Raw genomic sequence first — 17,217 nt, 5'->3', positions numbered from 1 at the left:
TGTCCTTTGCCACAAATTCCTTCCAAGGAACGAACAAGTTCAAGCTCTTGAAGTTTTTCTTCAGAGCATAGGCAGATAAATTAAAAATACCAAACCTGTGTGGAGTACCTGGTGTCTCTTTTATTCCTTCTCACTCACTGGATTATGGTACAAATATTCACTACTTGACTGAGTATAGCAGTCCTTCAGTACTGGACAGAGGAAACCCATCTAAACAGGAGGCTTGCAAAATCCTAAACATCCTGCGGAATTTAACTGAGGTTAAACACTTGATCATCAGAGATTTTGCAATCTACAAAAGCCAGCCCATCGAGCCTATGGGCCAGCCAGTAACAGCAGTGATTTGTCAGACATTCTGCGCTGGTAAGAAGCACGACCATCCCTACATCTATCACCTGTTTGGTGTCTCAACAAGAAGAGGCTTGCCCAGGACTACACTCTCTTCTTAACGGTCAGCACTGACTCTAGTGCAAATGAAGCCAAACAAAGATTATACAACAAATTACTAGTACCAACCACAAGAGACAGGAAGTAGCTCTCTTATCTTTGATCCAAAAAGAAAGGGTTCTTCCACCACCAGGAAAGAAAAAAGGCCAATACCTCTGAGAAGGAACAGATTTCAGATGGGATATCAATATCAAAATGTTTTCAAACACTTGAAAAGGTTTGCTGGCAGCATTCACCATCCCTAAATCCTAATATCACAGTACAAGTCTTCTGTACTAACAGCCTGCTCCTTCTCCCAATACAGCCCTGCACTCCTCTCCAGAAGTACAGCGTACACATCTTTACAGAATAGCAGAGAGCTCCCTCCTAGCTCCACTCCCAGCCTGTAGAGATGTCTCCCTAATGCTTCACGAAAGGAATGCTGATGGCTTTACTCAAGTGCATCCCCACTCTCACACAACACTAAAAATGAGTCATCCTCAGCAGACAGCATCTCTAGCTTCAGTTGTTACCTGCCCAGCATTACATAGCACAGTTTTTCAATTACTAATATTTAAGAAAATATTTATTAAAATTAAAAGGTCCCTTAAAATCTACTTTCTGGACCATTCAGCCTCACTTCTTGTTGTTAGCAGACACTGCTAAAAAGCATGAACATCTAGACAGATGCTTTGTGTAAGTACTCCAGACAGAAAACCTGTGGGTTCATTAAGGGCATTAGTCCAAGGCTAGGTGATGGGACTTTCAAGTTATATGCTTAATTAAAATACCTAAATTTGGTGACAAAATCAATACAAAAATATTGTCAGATAATTAACAGCCAACATTCAAAGCAAATACCAGATTTCACGTTGTGCTGGACAAAACTTAAGATAATTCTTAGTCACACTTCTCCAGAAATAGCAGAGGGCCATGCAGTTTGTACCCTACAGTTTCGTAACGTTAGAGAGAAGTGGCAGAGGAAGGGAGGTGTGAATCAGCACAGGCCACAGAGCCCCACTGAAAAGCATTAGCCAAAAATACCATATATACACACACACATAAACCTCTAAAATGAGACACCTCAAGATTGATAAATGAAATCTAGTAGGCTCCAGAACGTCCAGGAAAAAAAGGGAAATTAAACAGAACTGATGTGATTTTTAAAAAGGGGAAAAAATACCACATCTACAAAGAAGTGCAACAGGGAAGGAAGCAGCACCAAGGTCCTACTAAACAACTCAGCACTGCTGGAGCTGACAGCCAACTTCAATTCCGTGGAATCAGAATTATGCAGATGGTCACAGCCTGGATCAAGCAAGCAGCTGCTCTCTCTAGTACACCCCATTCAGGGCCAAGACATATTTTTACATCTGGATCTAGCTGAAAGCAACCACTCACATCACTCCATGGCTAATTCCCCTATAGCTTGGTGGTGAAAGAGAAATGAAAAAACATAAGAGCACTCATTTAATGTTTGGAGAATAGAAGGCACCTCCTTCACCCTAGCAGACAGAAAGGTACTTTGTGGTATAGAGCTGGGTACATAGAAAAAAATTCACCTTCCCTGTTATTATAACCTCCTAAGAGGCCACATCCTTTTTTAAAAAACCACAACTGAGATATGAAGCTTGCTTCCATTGGGAACTGCTTTATCATCCCTTAAATGGCTTTTTAAAGTACATAAACAGCAAGAGGTCTAAAAAAAAAAAAAAAAAAAATTGGACTTGTGGGAGATGATTAACTGCTAGGGGTGAATTAAAAACAGTGGTATTCAGTGCTTTTTTCATAGAATTACAGAATGGCTTAGGTTGGAAGTGATTTTAATGACCATTTTGTTCCAACCCCCTTGCCATGGGCAGAGACACCTTCCACTAGACCAGGTTGCTCAGAGCCTCATCCAACCCGGCCTTGAACACTTCCAGGGATGGGGAGTCCACAATACCACTGTTCCAGTGGCTCAACACCCTCTGAGTAAAGAATTCCTTCGTATCTACCCTCTTCCAGTATAAAGCCATTACCTCTTGTCCTGACACAAAAAGCATTCTCTTCCCAGGCTGAACAGCCCCAGCTCTCTGAGCCTTCCTTTACAGGAGATGTGCTACAGCCCTCTGATTATTTGCATGGCCTTCCTCTGGACTTGCTCCAACATCTCCTCCTTCTTAGCCTGGGAGCCTCAGAGCTGGATAAAGCATTGCAGGTGGAATCTCACAAGAGCAAAGCAGAAGAAAATAATCACCTCCCTCAACCTGCTGAAAAGGTTGCCTCAGTCATAATACTGATAGATATATATAATACTGATAGACCTGGGGCTGCCCAGTCCCCTGAGTTGGAAGGCCATGAGTGTGGGAACAGTGACTTTCCATTTGTGGACACTGAAATTGTAAGGGATCAGCTGCATTAGCTGATTAGTCACAATTCCATGGGGCATGATGGGATTCATCCCAGAGTTCTGAAGGAGCCATTAGCCAAAAATACCATATATACACACACACAAACCACTAAAATGAGACACCTTCATGAGACAGGGGTGCTTCAGCAGCACCCCTGTCCATCATCTACCAAAGGTTTTTGGAGTCAAGAGGTCCCTGCTGATCAGGAGCTAGTTTTATTCTAATTTACAAGAAGGGTATGAAGAAAGATCCAGAAAACTACAGACCTGTTCATGTAGCCTCAGTTCTTGGAAAAATTATGGAGGAAATGATTATACCAGGTAATACTGAAATGCATTTAAAGAATAATGCAATTAACAGGCACAGTCAATATGGGTTCACAAAAGGAAAGTCCTAACAAATACACTAATTTGGTAACTTTTTCTGATAAGGTCACATCTAGTGGATGAAGGGAAGGCAGCAGATGCAGTTTTTCTGGATTTTTAGGAAGGCTTTTAATACTGTCTCTCACAGCATCCTTCTGGACAAGTTGTCCAGCTGTAGGATGAGCGGGTTCATGGTATGCTGGCTGAAGGGCAGAGCTCAAAGGGCTGTAGTGAATGGGGCTACACCCAGCTGGTGACCAGTCCCCACTGGTGCTCCTCAGGGATCAGTTCTAGGGCCAGTCCTGTTCCTGTACTTACCAATGATCTGGATGCAGGAGTTCAGTGCACCATTACTGTGGTTGCTGGTGATACCAAACTGGGAGGTGCTTTTGGCTTTCTTGAGGGATGGGGGGCTTTGCAGAGGGATCTACATGGGTTGGAACATTGGGCTATGATTTATAGCATGACATTTAACAAGTCCAAATGCCGGATTTTGCACCCAGGACGAAGTAATGCCAGGCACAAGTATAAACTGGGAGAGGAGTGGCTGGAGAGCAGCCCTGCAGAGAGGGGCCTGGGGTTCACAGTATGCAGCAGCTCAGTCCGGGTCAGCAGTGAGCCCTGGAAGGCAGGAGGGCAAACCCCATCCCAGGGTGCATCAAACAGCATCACCAGCTGGGCAAAAAGGGGGATTGTCCTGCTGCATTCAGTGTTGGTGTGGCCTTACCGCAAGGATTGTCTGCTGTTCTGGGCTGCACAATTTAGGAAGGTTGTGAAGGTGCTTGAATGTGTCCAGAGGGGCTCAACAAAGTTGGAAAAGGGGCTGGGAGGAAAAGTCCTGTGATGAGTGGCTGAGGACATGGGGTTTGTCTAGTTTGGAGAAACAGAAGCTGAGCCATGACCTTATTGCTCTCCACAGCTTCCCAAGGAAGGGATATGGAGAGGGAGGTACTGAACTCTTCTCCCTGGGACCCAGTGACAGGATATGTGGGAATGGTTGAAAGCTGCACCAGGGGAGGTTCAGGCTGGACAGTAGGAAGTATTTCGTTACAAAAGGGAGGGGTCACACACTCAGGCTTCCTAGAGAGGTGGTTGATGCCTCAACCCTTGACAGTGTTTAAGAGACATTTGAACCATGTCCCTAACAACATGCTTTAGCTTTTGGTCAGCCCTGAAGCAGTCAGACAGTTGGACTGGATGATGGCTCTAGGTCCCTTCCAAATGAAATATTCTATTCTCATAAACAGCTCTCTCATATGCACATATTTAGGTATGCATGTAGCGAATACTGTAGTTTAGTTCTCACTATTTATAAAGCCTTGTGTATCTACAGACACAGATCTCTCTCTATACATAAAACTAGTATGTTTTATCACTAGGACACCGATTTGAAGATATTTGTGAAAAGTGTGGGGTTTTCCCCCAGCTTTAAAGTCTCAAAAAGCATATAAATTGTTTTCAAACAGACATAGGTATGACAGAGGTTTAATTATTAAAGAGCCACCATTTATAAAATTAAAACTCAATGGAATTAAATAGTCACTCCTTACAGCTGACCTATGGGGTTCAATAAAGGACATAAATAAAGAAACAAGGAGGGTGAGAAGGGAGGGAGAAAAATGAAAGCATTTTAACAGGTGAAACTTGTGTTGAATTACTCCATTCTACACCCCAGCTGGAAAGCAGTTCTTGAAAGAGACTGGAACACTCTACATGGTTCAGGTCTATCCCAATTGCTCTACGGTTTTTTTTCCCTCCCTCCTCCTGTTTTTAAAGGGCCAGATACAACAGGCAGTTTTGTTTGTTTCTTTTGGGTCTTCTTTGTTATTAACATTTTTATTTATAAGCCAGTTATACTAAAACAGTTTTTGCATGGATCTGTGCCCTCAAATCTTACTCAATGTAGAGGAGCTTAGCACTTTAGGAAGATCAAACAAATCACCAGAAATCCCAAAGTATGTGAAATAAAGTCCACTTTTTCTTTTGAAAAGAAGGCTGAAGTGGCTTAAAACCATCATGCCTGCTGTTAGCATGAGATTTTTATGGTTTTAATTAAGACCTGTTTTCATAAAAGGGAATTTTAAAATACTTTTTTAATATGGGTAATGAAAAGTATCAACTTCATTATCTTAATCACATAACCCATCCAGGTCATCTACTGCCTTACCATCAGATTCAACGCCACACAGACACTAACTAAAGAGATTAGTTTTACCTGTTCCCACTACATATTCCCATTCAATAAATTCAGTAAATCCTGTCCTTCACATTACTTCACTGTGACATTCACAGCCATGTTTAGTATTTTCTACTGGGGGGAGGAAGAAGAGGCAGTCAACTGCCACAAATGCAGCATCTTACAAAGTAATTTCCATTAAGAGATTTAGAAACAATAACAAAGATATGATGCGACCACAAAGAAAACCTAAATTACTTAATACATACAATATATACATCTTAGATTTCTCCATAATAATGTGATTGCAAGTAAATTATCCTATTCTGGATTGGTTTCTTGTCTGCATCCCTTCCTCAGTCTTCCAATAACCAGAAAATACCCATTTCAATTTTGTCTTCCTCTGTTGAACATTTTGAAAACTATAAACAATTTAGATTTCCAATAATTAAATACAAATTTACATCATGTCAGATACAAAATATCTTGACTTTTGGGGGAAAAAAAACCAAACTGACATTTAATGTGGCAACTGGTTGCTGAAAGACATGGGCTGCCAATAAACATGCAAGGATTTTTTTTTTTCATTTGAAGAGCAGCTGTTCTGTTTAACCCTATGTAGGCAGGAGTGGAAGCACAGGATGTATCACAGGAAAGAAGGCATGCCATGTCCCAGGGCAATGCCATGCCTGCCCAGGCAGCAGCTGACAGCTCTAGAGCAGTGTGTAGCTTACATTTGGAAATGGAAACAAGCAGCTATTTTGGTTATTACTGACCACTTCGCTCTGGGGTGGGAAGAGAGAAGAGTCAGCCGGAAACCTGGCACAGCTTCAAATCCACCTCTTCCCACCTCCGCCTACAAAATAGCAGAAACCACACAATGCTTTGAAGAGTAACAACTCCACTTCGCAGAGGGCAAGGCCAGAGCTGCACAGCTGTGACACATGGCTTCCTCTTCCCCTCTTCATTTAACAGCTGCCTGGTGCTGGCAAAAGAGCAGTAGAGGAATAAAATACAACCAAACAAGGAGGCTCAATCAAAACTACAGATATCCAGTGCATGAAGCTTTTGTTCAAAGAGCACCAGCACATGCACTGCAGATGGGTGGAAGGTTGCAACTAAAGCCACACCAGATCAAGAATGTGATGCCTTTACTCTTCTACCACACCTGACCTCAGTTTGAAATGCTTATGTAGGTCTTCAGACGTGAGCTCTGTGACTAGTAAGTGCTAAGCTGGTGTAAGCACCACGTCATCTGAGCTGACCATTCATGTTATTACAGGTTATGAACCCCCCGGCAAATTCTGCATCAAGCACAGTGAACTGAAACAGCTCATCCAAGAAGGCATGGAACCTTGTCTGTTTGGAGGTTTTTGTTGATGTTTGGGGTTCGTTGTTTTTTTTCAAAGCCTCCTTTATGAAGTACCACTTAAAACTATCATCTGACCCCAAATAATATAGTTTTTCTTTCTGCATTGCAGAAATACAGTTTTTCATCTGCAGTGCAGATGCATACTGGCTTTGTTATTTTTGAAAATCTTGTTGCAGATTACCATGGAAATCATACTTTTTTTTTTTAAGAGGTGAGTGCCCCCAACACTTTCAAGATCCTACGTTTTCACAACTACCTCATTTTCAAGTATAACAACAGTATAGAGATATTTCGCCCTTGAGAAAGGCATTTATTTAGGAGTGGCCTATTACTGAGTTAACATGTAAGTAAGCCCGTTCTGCAACAAAACTACTACTTATGGGCCAGCGGTTCCATAGGTCATGTTCTCTTATATCCAGAATCACCAAAAGTTGTTTCAAGCCTACAGGAAAACATACTGCTTAAGCTTCCCACTTGGGCCAAGCTTGTTCTTCTTTTAACACCTAAAAAGAATCTAATTTAAAGCAGCAAGTCCTGTATGCTTTGAACAAGAAAAGAGGATGAACGCTTCATTAAACACCTGCAGAAATGAGCAAAAAAGTATGGAAGGCATATTTTAGAGAACACTAAATACTAATATAATGCAAATTAACTAATCCACAATGGAATTCAATTATTTCTACAGTCTTGTCTTCCTACAGTTACATTTATTTTAGTTTTTTGTTCGAAGTGGATTTAGAAGTCTCAAAAATACACTTCTGACAAAAGAACACTTGTCCTCCAAGCTTTGTATTTCAGACAAGCTTTTGTTTGCAGGTTTCCTCCATATTTTAGCTCTAAAATATCAGGCTGAACATCTTAAGAGAATATAAGAACTCTCAGTAACCCTCAATTAAATTCACTTGTTTTATTCCTCTAGATTCAACACCCATACTTCCCACCCTCACAGTTCAATCTCCCTGATGTTTCCCACCCAGTGCTAAAGAACGTCATTTTTCTCCTTTCTTAGCCTATCCCTGTAACTGAATGAGCCTGACAAACTTCTTTTGAGTAACCCGGACTGCTCTATGCTGTGTTTATTGTTCTGTGATGAGGCAAGAAGAAAGTTATCTTTGACCAACAAATCAAAGCTGTTCACTATTTAGACTGTCATCTCTTAGGTTCACAAAACCTAAAAAACTAATTCAGTGTATTTTCTAATACTTCATATTCAAAAGCATTAACAGCCATAATTCCACCAAGATGAGTAACAGTGGGGATACTCAAACTACAGATTTAGAGTCACAGATCATACAGCTAACATCACCATTACCAAAAAGTATAAAACGAAGCTGCATTTATTTATACCTGAACCTCAACATTTAAGTTTGCTTTAAAAAACTTGATTATTACAAGCTGCCTACATGCTTCTCTAACTTCCTCAGCTAACTTGGCTGAGAAAAACACTTGCCAAGCTTGGATTTGCATTTAGCAGCTTGGGGCTAACTGTGCTTGTTGTTTCAACCTTGACAACCAACTGCATGGACACACTATTATACTTAAGCTTCCAGAAGCATTTAACATTTGATTCTGCTGAAAACACAGCTCTACTATATGTTTTGAAAATAAAATCACTTTTTCCTCTTTTAGAGATCCATGATGATGCCAAACATATGCTTGTTTTCTAAACAACAACTGTTTAAAAGAAAGAAAACTCTTTCTGATGTTCCTGCCAAAAAAAACATTCTGTGGCTTAAGGAAATTTGATAGTAAGCAGTTCACTCAGCTAAGGGAAGAAGGATTTACATTTGGCAAGGATTTACACTTCGTGTCTTGCATTTACTTCCCTCCATTTTAAATTTTTTCAGGGATGCATGTGGCACTGGGAAGAGTTTTTGTTGTGGTTTGTGTTTTTTACATCTTCAAGTATTTCACTCTCTAAAAATAAGGCATCTGTGGATTTTACTAGAAATGACACAAAGCAGAAGTTCACCATAATGTTTTCCTTTTTTACCAGGAATACTAGGATACAGAAGAGAGTTTCAAAGGGAAGTAAAAGACTTCAGAAAAAATGCATCAGCGAGAGTTTGCAGCAAGAGGAAGTGGAATAGAAAATGCAAATGAGGAAGTGGCACACAAAACATTAACAGCTTCATTTTAAAGCATGGAACAGGGAGAGAAGGCAACGGATTTGAGGTTTCAGCAGCTGTTGTCACAGGCAGCAGTAATACTACATACCCAATAAAGGTGGTTATTTCACTGCTGCCTCAATAGCTTTAGATTGAGAGACAAAATGGCTAATAGAAGCATGCAAGTTGGATTACACACTACGTAAGACTTATTTCTGTACACTTCAGAAAGCCAGAATTTTAAGATGAGGGTTCAATCTGCTACAATATTTGAGTCTGTCCTTCATTAGTAACTCACAGAAATAGTAACTGTACCAATTTACCAAGTAATGTAAAATATTTAGTCCATTTCAAGCAGCTAAGACAACAGAAATTCTGAAGTTTTCCCCAGCTGTGGAATATTACCTGCCTCTCCCCAGTTTTTGCAAATAAGAGTTCTAAATCCCACTGAATAGAAACTAGCCATCACCCTCCAAACTAGAGAAATTACTGAAGCCTGCTAAACTTGCTCCAGCATCAAGCAAACTAGTCAGACAATGCTTCAGCCAGCTGAGTGACCAAGCATAACAGCAAGCTGCAGATCCATGCAAGCTTCAAGGCCCTCAGAATTGTTGGTACAGCAACCAGAACAACATTTTGCAAAGCACACATCTTCCCCAGTAAGCTAGAAACTAGTCTAGAAAAAAAGAACAGAATCCCAAAGATGTCACAGTGGTAGTTCAGATGCAGCTATTTCAGGACAAGAAAAATCCTTAAGGTTAAAAACTTAACCACTTATTAGTCTGCCAACATGGAAGCTTCTCGTGTCATTACCAGTGCAAATCCAGTACAGAAATTCAGCCACTAGACACAAAGGTCTGTCTTTCCAGCATTAATAGCTTGAGCTATAACTAGGTATAGCTCCTAATGTTCACTTCGTGCTTGTGTGGAGCTATCCGCTCTGAATCAAAGGATACCCGAAATTTCAGGATAGTCTACAAGGGCATGAGCAGCACTTGATGACAGAGGTAAATGTTACAACAGCAACATTTCATGCAAGGGCTGAAAGATGATACCTTGGTGCATTCTCAGACATTCCTCTGGAAGGCATTTGTAGCTCCTCGTTTCAACGTTCAGGTATATCACACTTACCATGCCCAAGCTTTGCAACCCTTCACTTGCTATAACCATACAGTGATTGCTACAGTGAAGATGTACAAGACCTGTAGGATTTGAAGGGAAAGCTTCAAGAGAAGCAAGCTGGCCGAGCAGGAGGAGACAGGATCTCCTCCATCTAGGGGAAAAAAAAGAAAGTCACTAAAATGCTAGTTCCTGGTTCCTTCTGCCAAAAGAAGGGTGGATAGAAAGCACATGGCTTGCACATCTGCTTGTCTAGAAATGCAAATACCCTTCTCCTACTATTCAGTTAAATAACCTGAAACTGTGACCAAACCACTTGTATAACTGTACCAGGACATCCTCTTTAAACATGACTTAAGATTTAACTGCAGGCCCACTCCAGCTCGAGTTGGCAGGCAGAGGTGAGAATAAATGTCAATATTCCACGTGTAAAAAACATTGATACAAGAATGCCTTCAAATCCAGCATGAAATAAAAGGCTTCATTTGAAGTGATGTATTCTTGTCCACGTTTATAGCTGTTTAAGCATTCAAAGCAGCAGCCAAGCTTTAAAAAGAAAAACTACTTTCCCTGGAAATAACTCTGCAGTACACCTGTACTGATATAAGTTCCAGAGAATTTCAACATTCTATAGAAAACTCATCAGCAAGATTTAACTGCTGCAGAAAAATGAACTAAAAAGCCACATTGCCACTAAAGCCCCCGCCTTCTAATTCACAAGTTCAAACTTCATTTATTCATTCACATGTAATGAGGCAGAAGAACTTCTCAAAGAAGTGTTTCCAAAGGCTGTTTGAAGTTTCAAAATAAAACAAGCTTTGCAGGCCTCATCTTCTAGCACATTAGTCCCCACAGCTGCCTGTTGCTGTGTTAGGACAAAGCCAAGTCCATAGCAGATGAAAGGTTTTCCTCAGCATCACTTGATACTGACGTTTTCAACTACGGGATTTCAAAACAAACATCAAGAAATCAATTCCAACATTCACTGGATACTATTAACATGTTTTGATGTATTATGCATCACCCATTACATACACAAGCTCTCCAGCTATTACCTGTAAGGAGCAAAGTGGTTTGCCATTGTGAATATGCTCAAGAAACCTGGGATAGCTGAAGTACTGAATAACACTCAATTTTTCTGCTTCTAGAACATATACATGAAAATATAAAAGAGTAAATCAGTTCAAGCATTCAAGTGGCACAAGCATAATGAATATTCAAACCCAAAATATTTATTAAATCTGGCATACTATGCTTTACACTCAATAGAAACACACGCTGTCCCAATCACTGAATTTGGCTACCAAATCTCTGTTAGAATAAAGAGATCTTATTTGTTAGTAACAGATAGGAAGGAGCTCCAAGAATCTTGAAGGAGTAACTAAAATTCTGCTGAATTGAGAAGTCCACAAAAAAAAAAAAATCCCCAAACATTCTGGGTCATTTCTAGACCCAGAAAACACCATCAGTTCAATGGCAGAATATTTCAGTATGTGAAAGGAAAAACTAATTCACAATGTGTTGAAATTCCAGACACCTATAAATCCTTAATACAAATAAAAACTACCAAATCCAACAAATATTTACCGTACTTAGAAGCCTTCAAAATAATTCTCCAGCTACTTCACCTGCCAAAAACAAAGAAACCAAAGATAAGCTTCAAGTTTGCAGCTAAATCAGCACAAAGGGTGCCATTTTGATCTCCAGCTGTCTGTACAAACAAACTTCTTAATTTCTTCCCAAATGTTTCGGTTTCTCTTGTGACAGAACAAATTACATCTGAGTAGCTAAAAATATTTCAATTATTTGAATTTTCAAAAGAGTGTTGAAAAACAACCGTGCTTTACCAGTTAAGAAAACAACCCAATGCAACATTTCAACAGCTTTTACCAAAGGCTAGCTTGGATCTAAGCAATAGTTTAATGTGAAGGAAAACATTTGGTTAAAATTGAACAAATAAATCTGGTGTAACTTGAGGTTATTTTCATTACTATCTCTAATGGGAGACTAAGTCCTCAGGAGAGAATATAAGTGCTATGGCAGTTCTGCTACTGAGCTAAGGCTCGAGGTGCCTCAATTTAATTCTCAGTCGAGACACTAATTTTTCTTAGATTACAGGTATTCTGTATGCAAGTCTTCCATATGGAGAGGTTAATAGCCACCCTCTACCTCCACCTTTTAAGAGAAGAAGCAGTGGCAGCCTGCAACTCATCATACTCCTTGTACAGGGAAGCTTCTGCAGGCAAAGTAGTTATATCCTACACTGGAAGACATTTGTAATCTGATCCTATCAGTGATTTCCATATATGAATGCCATTAAGATTAGAGAACTAAGAAATTAGCCTGACAAAATCAATTGCTCCCCATCAGTACTGTATACAACTGTATTTCTGCTATTGAGATACAAAACTTAGTATCATAAGCTACTGGACATGCACAACCTGGTCAGTAATTTATACCAGTAGTGCAATTCAAGTGATTCACTGCCTGTAGCTCAGGAACCTATGCAAGCAAAAATAAAATAAAAACAAGTCAAAAGTAATGACCACGATTTGTCCAAAAATTTTAACTGGAGCCACACGTGAACCAGGAAGTAATAACACATCACATTTGAACTGATAAGTCCAAGAAGAGTTGTATTATACAACCTGTATCAGATTCAAGTGCAGTTACAAGACAACATTAAGTACAAATCACCTAAAGACAAGCCTGCAAGAGCAGACTGAAACTAACTGCAACGACATATTTTGCTCCTTCCTCACAGAAAGCAGTCAAGAGAACTCTGGAAGATAGTGCTCTGGGACTGCTGAAAACAAGTACACAAAGATGTGACTGTCCATGCAGGAAGTTTAATCCCAAAAGGAAGACTTGCAAAGGCATGAAAGCTAATTCACTGTCCAGGTGACACTGATACAGTGACTGAAACACTCAGCTACCATCAGCTCTTCTGGAATTCTTCACCAAAGTATCTGCTCTGATTTGGTTAGGTTTTCAGTAACCCTGTCCTCATCACTGTGTAAGACACTTCAAAATACTCTATCATCTGTCAGATGATGGCTTTTCTTTCTCTTTCCTCCATACAGAAATACTGCCCACAGACTGTGTTATTCTTGTTTCAGAAAAATAAATGGCATATACCTTCTCACTGAAGAATAAAGTAAATAAACCTGAGCTAAAGCAGGCACACCAGAGTGGCTGATGTGCAAGGAGTTTATATTGCTACTCCTAAAATCATAATCCCTTGAGGCATGCTTTACAGAAAAGGCATATGCTGAGAAACAAAACAGGTTTATACTGCTATTAACTATGAAATGTCACACGTGTTATACCATATAAATCAAACATGCAGTGGTGATAACTTACTCCTGCTATGAAAATACCTTTTTAAAGCACCAGCAATGCTATTTCTGACATGTAAAATAATTTTTAATATTTCCATGGGCAAATGGAAAGATTAACAAAGACTATTCAATTTCTGTAACTATTGAGTATAATCAAGACTATTGTGTCAGTATCTGCTTAAAAAAAATGTTTTCTGTTTTCTCTTTATTTGAGGAAAATAGCCATGGAAAACGAGAAGAGGACTGGCTCAATTATACATTATTTCACATACAACAAAACCTCTGTGTTCACTGCCTAATAACTCCATTCATACTGCCGCTAGCTATATAAACACAAAACTAATCTTCCAGCAAGGGACAGAAGAAGTTTGCTTTGCACAACTCATCCCCAGAATTCGGCTGGAAACAAATCAAGTTTCCACATCATTTAAGGGAAACATAGTATGGTCCTGGTCTCAAATGAATAGCTGCAGATAAAACATCCTAATTCTTACTAAGAATGACTTGGGGCCTGTGGGCAGATAACTGTCCTTCCATCTTAGCATATTTTCTTCTGATGAGAACTTAAAGGCAAGAAGCTGTAGCATAACAACTAACAAAGCTCAGTTCCATGGCTCAAACACAAGGCTTAATCCTGAATCCTTGAAGTTTGCAAGCACCGTAACCCATAACTTTAACAGCTTTCCAGCCTGAGCACTACTCTAGCATGATTATTGCATATTGTGTCAGCCTCCATATATTAGAGGCCACATAACTTAGCATCTGAACTACAGATCACAGTAGTGTGGCACAGCATACTGAAGGATAACAACTGCAGCCTTATTCCATTACTTCATTCCTCTCAAGTTCACTCACTATTAGTTTATGGAAAATACTGTGTCAGCCAAAGTCAAAACAACAGTCTGTCTCCTCTAAATGTAACATTTTTTGATTCCCGATGTAAAGTTTTAAAAAGAAGGCCAGTCTTGCATGACAGGCAAGACAAAACAACCTCCTCATCCCCAGATGTAAAGTTTCTTGAAGTTCCTGGCTGCTTTCATAATTTGCCCCCATCTTTTTCTAATAGGAATACTGTCCTCTCATTCCCTGTAGTTTACAAAAGGGGCACAAAGAACTACACACACTAAACCATTTGTCCTTTGAAGCGTTTTCTATCAAGGAATCTCACAACTGTATCCAATAACCCATCACTCAAGTACTGGCCCCTCTTCAGAGATTACTGCTCAACCTAAAACTATCAGCCCTTCTCCTGTTATCTGCAGCGATTACAGAACTGTATCAGAAAGAAGGAGAATAAACAAAGCATTTCTTAACTGCTTTTAGGTCAGTGTTAGACATTCAGCAGCTGAGATACATCCCTGTCTTCACACGCCTGCACTCACTCAGACTCCCAGCTTCTTCGCAGCGACACATTTACTCAAGAACCAAGTAAAAAAAAATTAACCCACAAAAAACCCCAAAAGACAAAAAACGTGGTGGGGCGGGGAAGGGTTTAAAAGTTCCCGAGCTGTCAAGGACTCCCAGCGCCCTTCAAAGCCAAAGACGATTATTTCTAAGTACTTGAAGAGCGCTGGACATGAGAAAGCCTTGCCGGTGCCACGCCGCGGGGCGCGGGGGCCGCTCTCGGGGGGCGAACACGAGCGGGGAACGAGCCCGGGCGGGCGGCTCCCGGGAATGGGCGCCGTGTTCCCGCTGCCGGACGGAGCGCTCCGGGGCTGTGGGAAACACGGGGAACAGTTCGGGGGCCTGTCCCCAACCCCGCGCACGGAGGGCTCCGGAGCCTCCCCCGAGAGCGGCGGGGGGAAGGGGAACGCGCCCCGCGGCTCCGGGGACCGGCGAGAGGCCGAGGCCAGCGGGAGGACTCGGAACAAAGCTGAGGCGAGAGGGCCCGAGGACGGTCAGCTCAGCCCGGGCCAGCGGAGCACAGCCAGCAGCTCCGGAGCGACCCACCGGCGCCCCCACCGCGACCGGGAGGAGAAAGGGGGCTCCCGCAGGGCAGCGCCGGGATTATCCCCACGGGCTGAAGACCGCTAAAAAGCGTCTGCTCCCCCTCCGCGCTCCTCCCAGGCGGGAAAGGACCTCCTGAGCGCAGCCGCCCACCCTCCTGCCCTCCCTGCATGGCGGCTGTGGGGGGCTGGAGTGGAGCCCCGCACCCACCTGGCACCGCGTTCCGTCCCATCCCGCTCCAGCCGCCGCCGCCGCCGTTCCACGGCTCCAGCCACCGCCGCCTTCGCGGGCTAAGCCGCGGCCGGCCCCGCCCCCTGAGCCGCCGGCCCCGCCCCTTACCGCCCTTTTGACCCGCGCGCGGGGGGCGGGGCGGCGCCCGCCAATGGGGAGCAGCGCCCCGCAGCGCCGAGCGCCGATCGGCGTGGGGAGCGGCCAATGAGGGCTCCGGGGGGCGGGGCGAGCTGTCAATCAGCGGCCGCTACCTGGGGCTCGCGAGCGGTCGGGCGCGGGCATGGCAGTTCCCTCCATCCCTCCATCCCTCCATCCCTCCATCCCTCCATCCCTCCATCCCTCCATCCCTCCAGCCCTTCGTCTCTCCTGCGGCCGCCTCGGCCGTCCCCGCCGCTTGGACCCCTGCCAGCCCCGGCTTGAGTCCCGCCTCGTCCCGTGCGGCCGCTCAAGCCCCCAGGGTGTGGCGGCTGCCCTGGGGCTCCCAGACGGTCCCCGAGACCCATGTGCCCACCGGGAGCAGCCGCCTCCAGCCCCGGTGCCCGAGCCGCCCATTCCCCGCCCGGCCCCGGCTGCGGGACAGCGGTGGCCAGTCCCTCGCAGCCCACGGGACCATCGGGCATCTCCCCCACGTCGCTCGCGGGGTCTGTGCTGTCACGCTCCCACCTCCCTGGCCCCTTTTCTGCCCGCAAGAGGCCTCTGCGGCGCTCCTGCCCTCAATCCTGACTGCCACAGGCACACCCACCCCTCCCCTGCCCTTTCCTTGCCCTTGCGACCCAATTCCTGCTGAATCCAGCTCCTGGTCATCCGGGCCCCCAAGAGATCCATGTTTATAGCGGCGGACTCTGCCGCCGGCGGGGCCCTTGTCCCGCTGGGCAGGTGCCTTGCGAGGGCTGCAGCTGCCGACCCAGCCCCTACAATGTGCCTCTTCCAGCTTTGCCTGAGTTGCTGTCCTTTGTGGTTATCCCTGGAGCGGGGGCTTTTGTTGCGCGCCGCAAAACCTCTAGGAAAAAAGTAGGTGGGAGTGTATCAAGTGAATCAGATTTTGGAGGGGCAGGGGGGGTAGAACAACTGCTAGATGGATTTTAATGGCCGGAGGGGCTTCAATACCTAATGATAACTAACACAGTGCATCCAAAACCAGCAAGCTTGTGAAGATGACGACCAGCTGCTCTGCCCATTTCAGCAGGCTGTCCAGATCGACAGTGAGTCTCTGCTTGGCCTTTATATGGGACGAAGAGGTCAGGAACGCCACCGTGATCATGACTGGGAATAATGCTCTACAGAGGAGGACCAGGCAATAGCCCGCCGCGATGATGGGCAGCCAGTCTAACCAGCTCAGCAGCCTGCCCTCATCCATGGAGGCTCAGGCTGCTCTGCTGCAGTCACTTGGACTCCAAGGAGCAGTGAGGCAGTGGTGTTTCAGGCTACGGAAAGCTGAAGGGGCAGCCGCTGTCTCGGTAATAGCATTGAATAAATACTATTTAGTCAATAAAAATAATCACAACTGAAAGTTTTAAACAGTTAAAAGAGTTTTTAAAACACCATCTCCAGTCAACTGGCAACCAAAAGTTTACTGAACTCAAACCCAATTGTACCACTTCAGTTACCCACATCTTGCCTTACAGCAAAGTTGCAGGCTCACAAGCACCTTCTTTTCTCAAAAAAAAAAAAAAAAAACAAACAAAACAATATATGGGATTGCTATAATTTTCAGAAAAAATATTTGTATTTGATACTGG

At 43.3% G+C, this 17,217-nt stretch overlaps 1 protein-coding gene across 4 annotated transcripts in view; it reads right to left on the bottom strand.

Annotated features, from left to right (window-relative positions):
• WASF3 (WASP family member 3) overlaps positions 1-15,547 on the bottom strand; it is a 65,769-nt gene extending 50,222 nt beyond the window's left edge. Inside the window, exons 1-2 of one of the 4 annotated variants that reach the window (XM_048294941.1) lie at positions 15,458-15,544; positions 11,547-11,587 (exon numbers count right to left, since the gene is read on the bottom strand). The gene's annotated coding sequence lies outside the window, so the exon portion shown is untranslated. Of the gene's footprint in view, positions 1-11,546; positions 11,588-15,457 lie in introns of all 4 variants that reach the window. The other 3 variants (XM_048294939.1, XM_048294937.1, XM_048294938.1) reach the window with 3 other exon arrangements.
• Positions 15,548-17,217: the final 1,670 nt, after the last annotated feature.

This window comes from Corvus hawaiiensis, chromosome 2 (assembly GCF_020740725.1).
Source record: "Corvus hawaiiensis isolate bCorHaw1 chromosome 2, bCorHaw1.pri.cur, whole genome shotgun sequence".
Lineage (NCBI taxonomy): Eukaryota > Metazoa > Chordata > Aves > Passeriformes > Corvidae > Corvus > Corvus hawaiiensis.
This window is presented reverse-complemented; position numbering and strand designations above follow the sequence as displayed.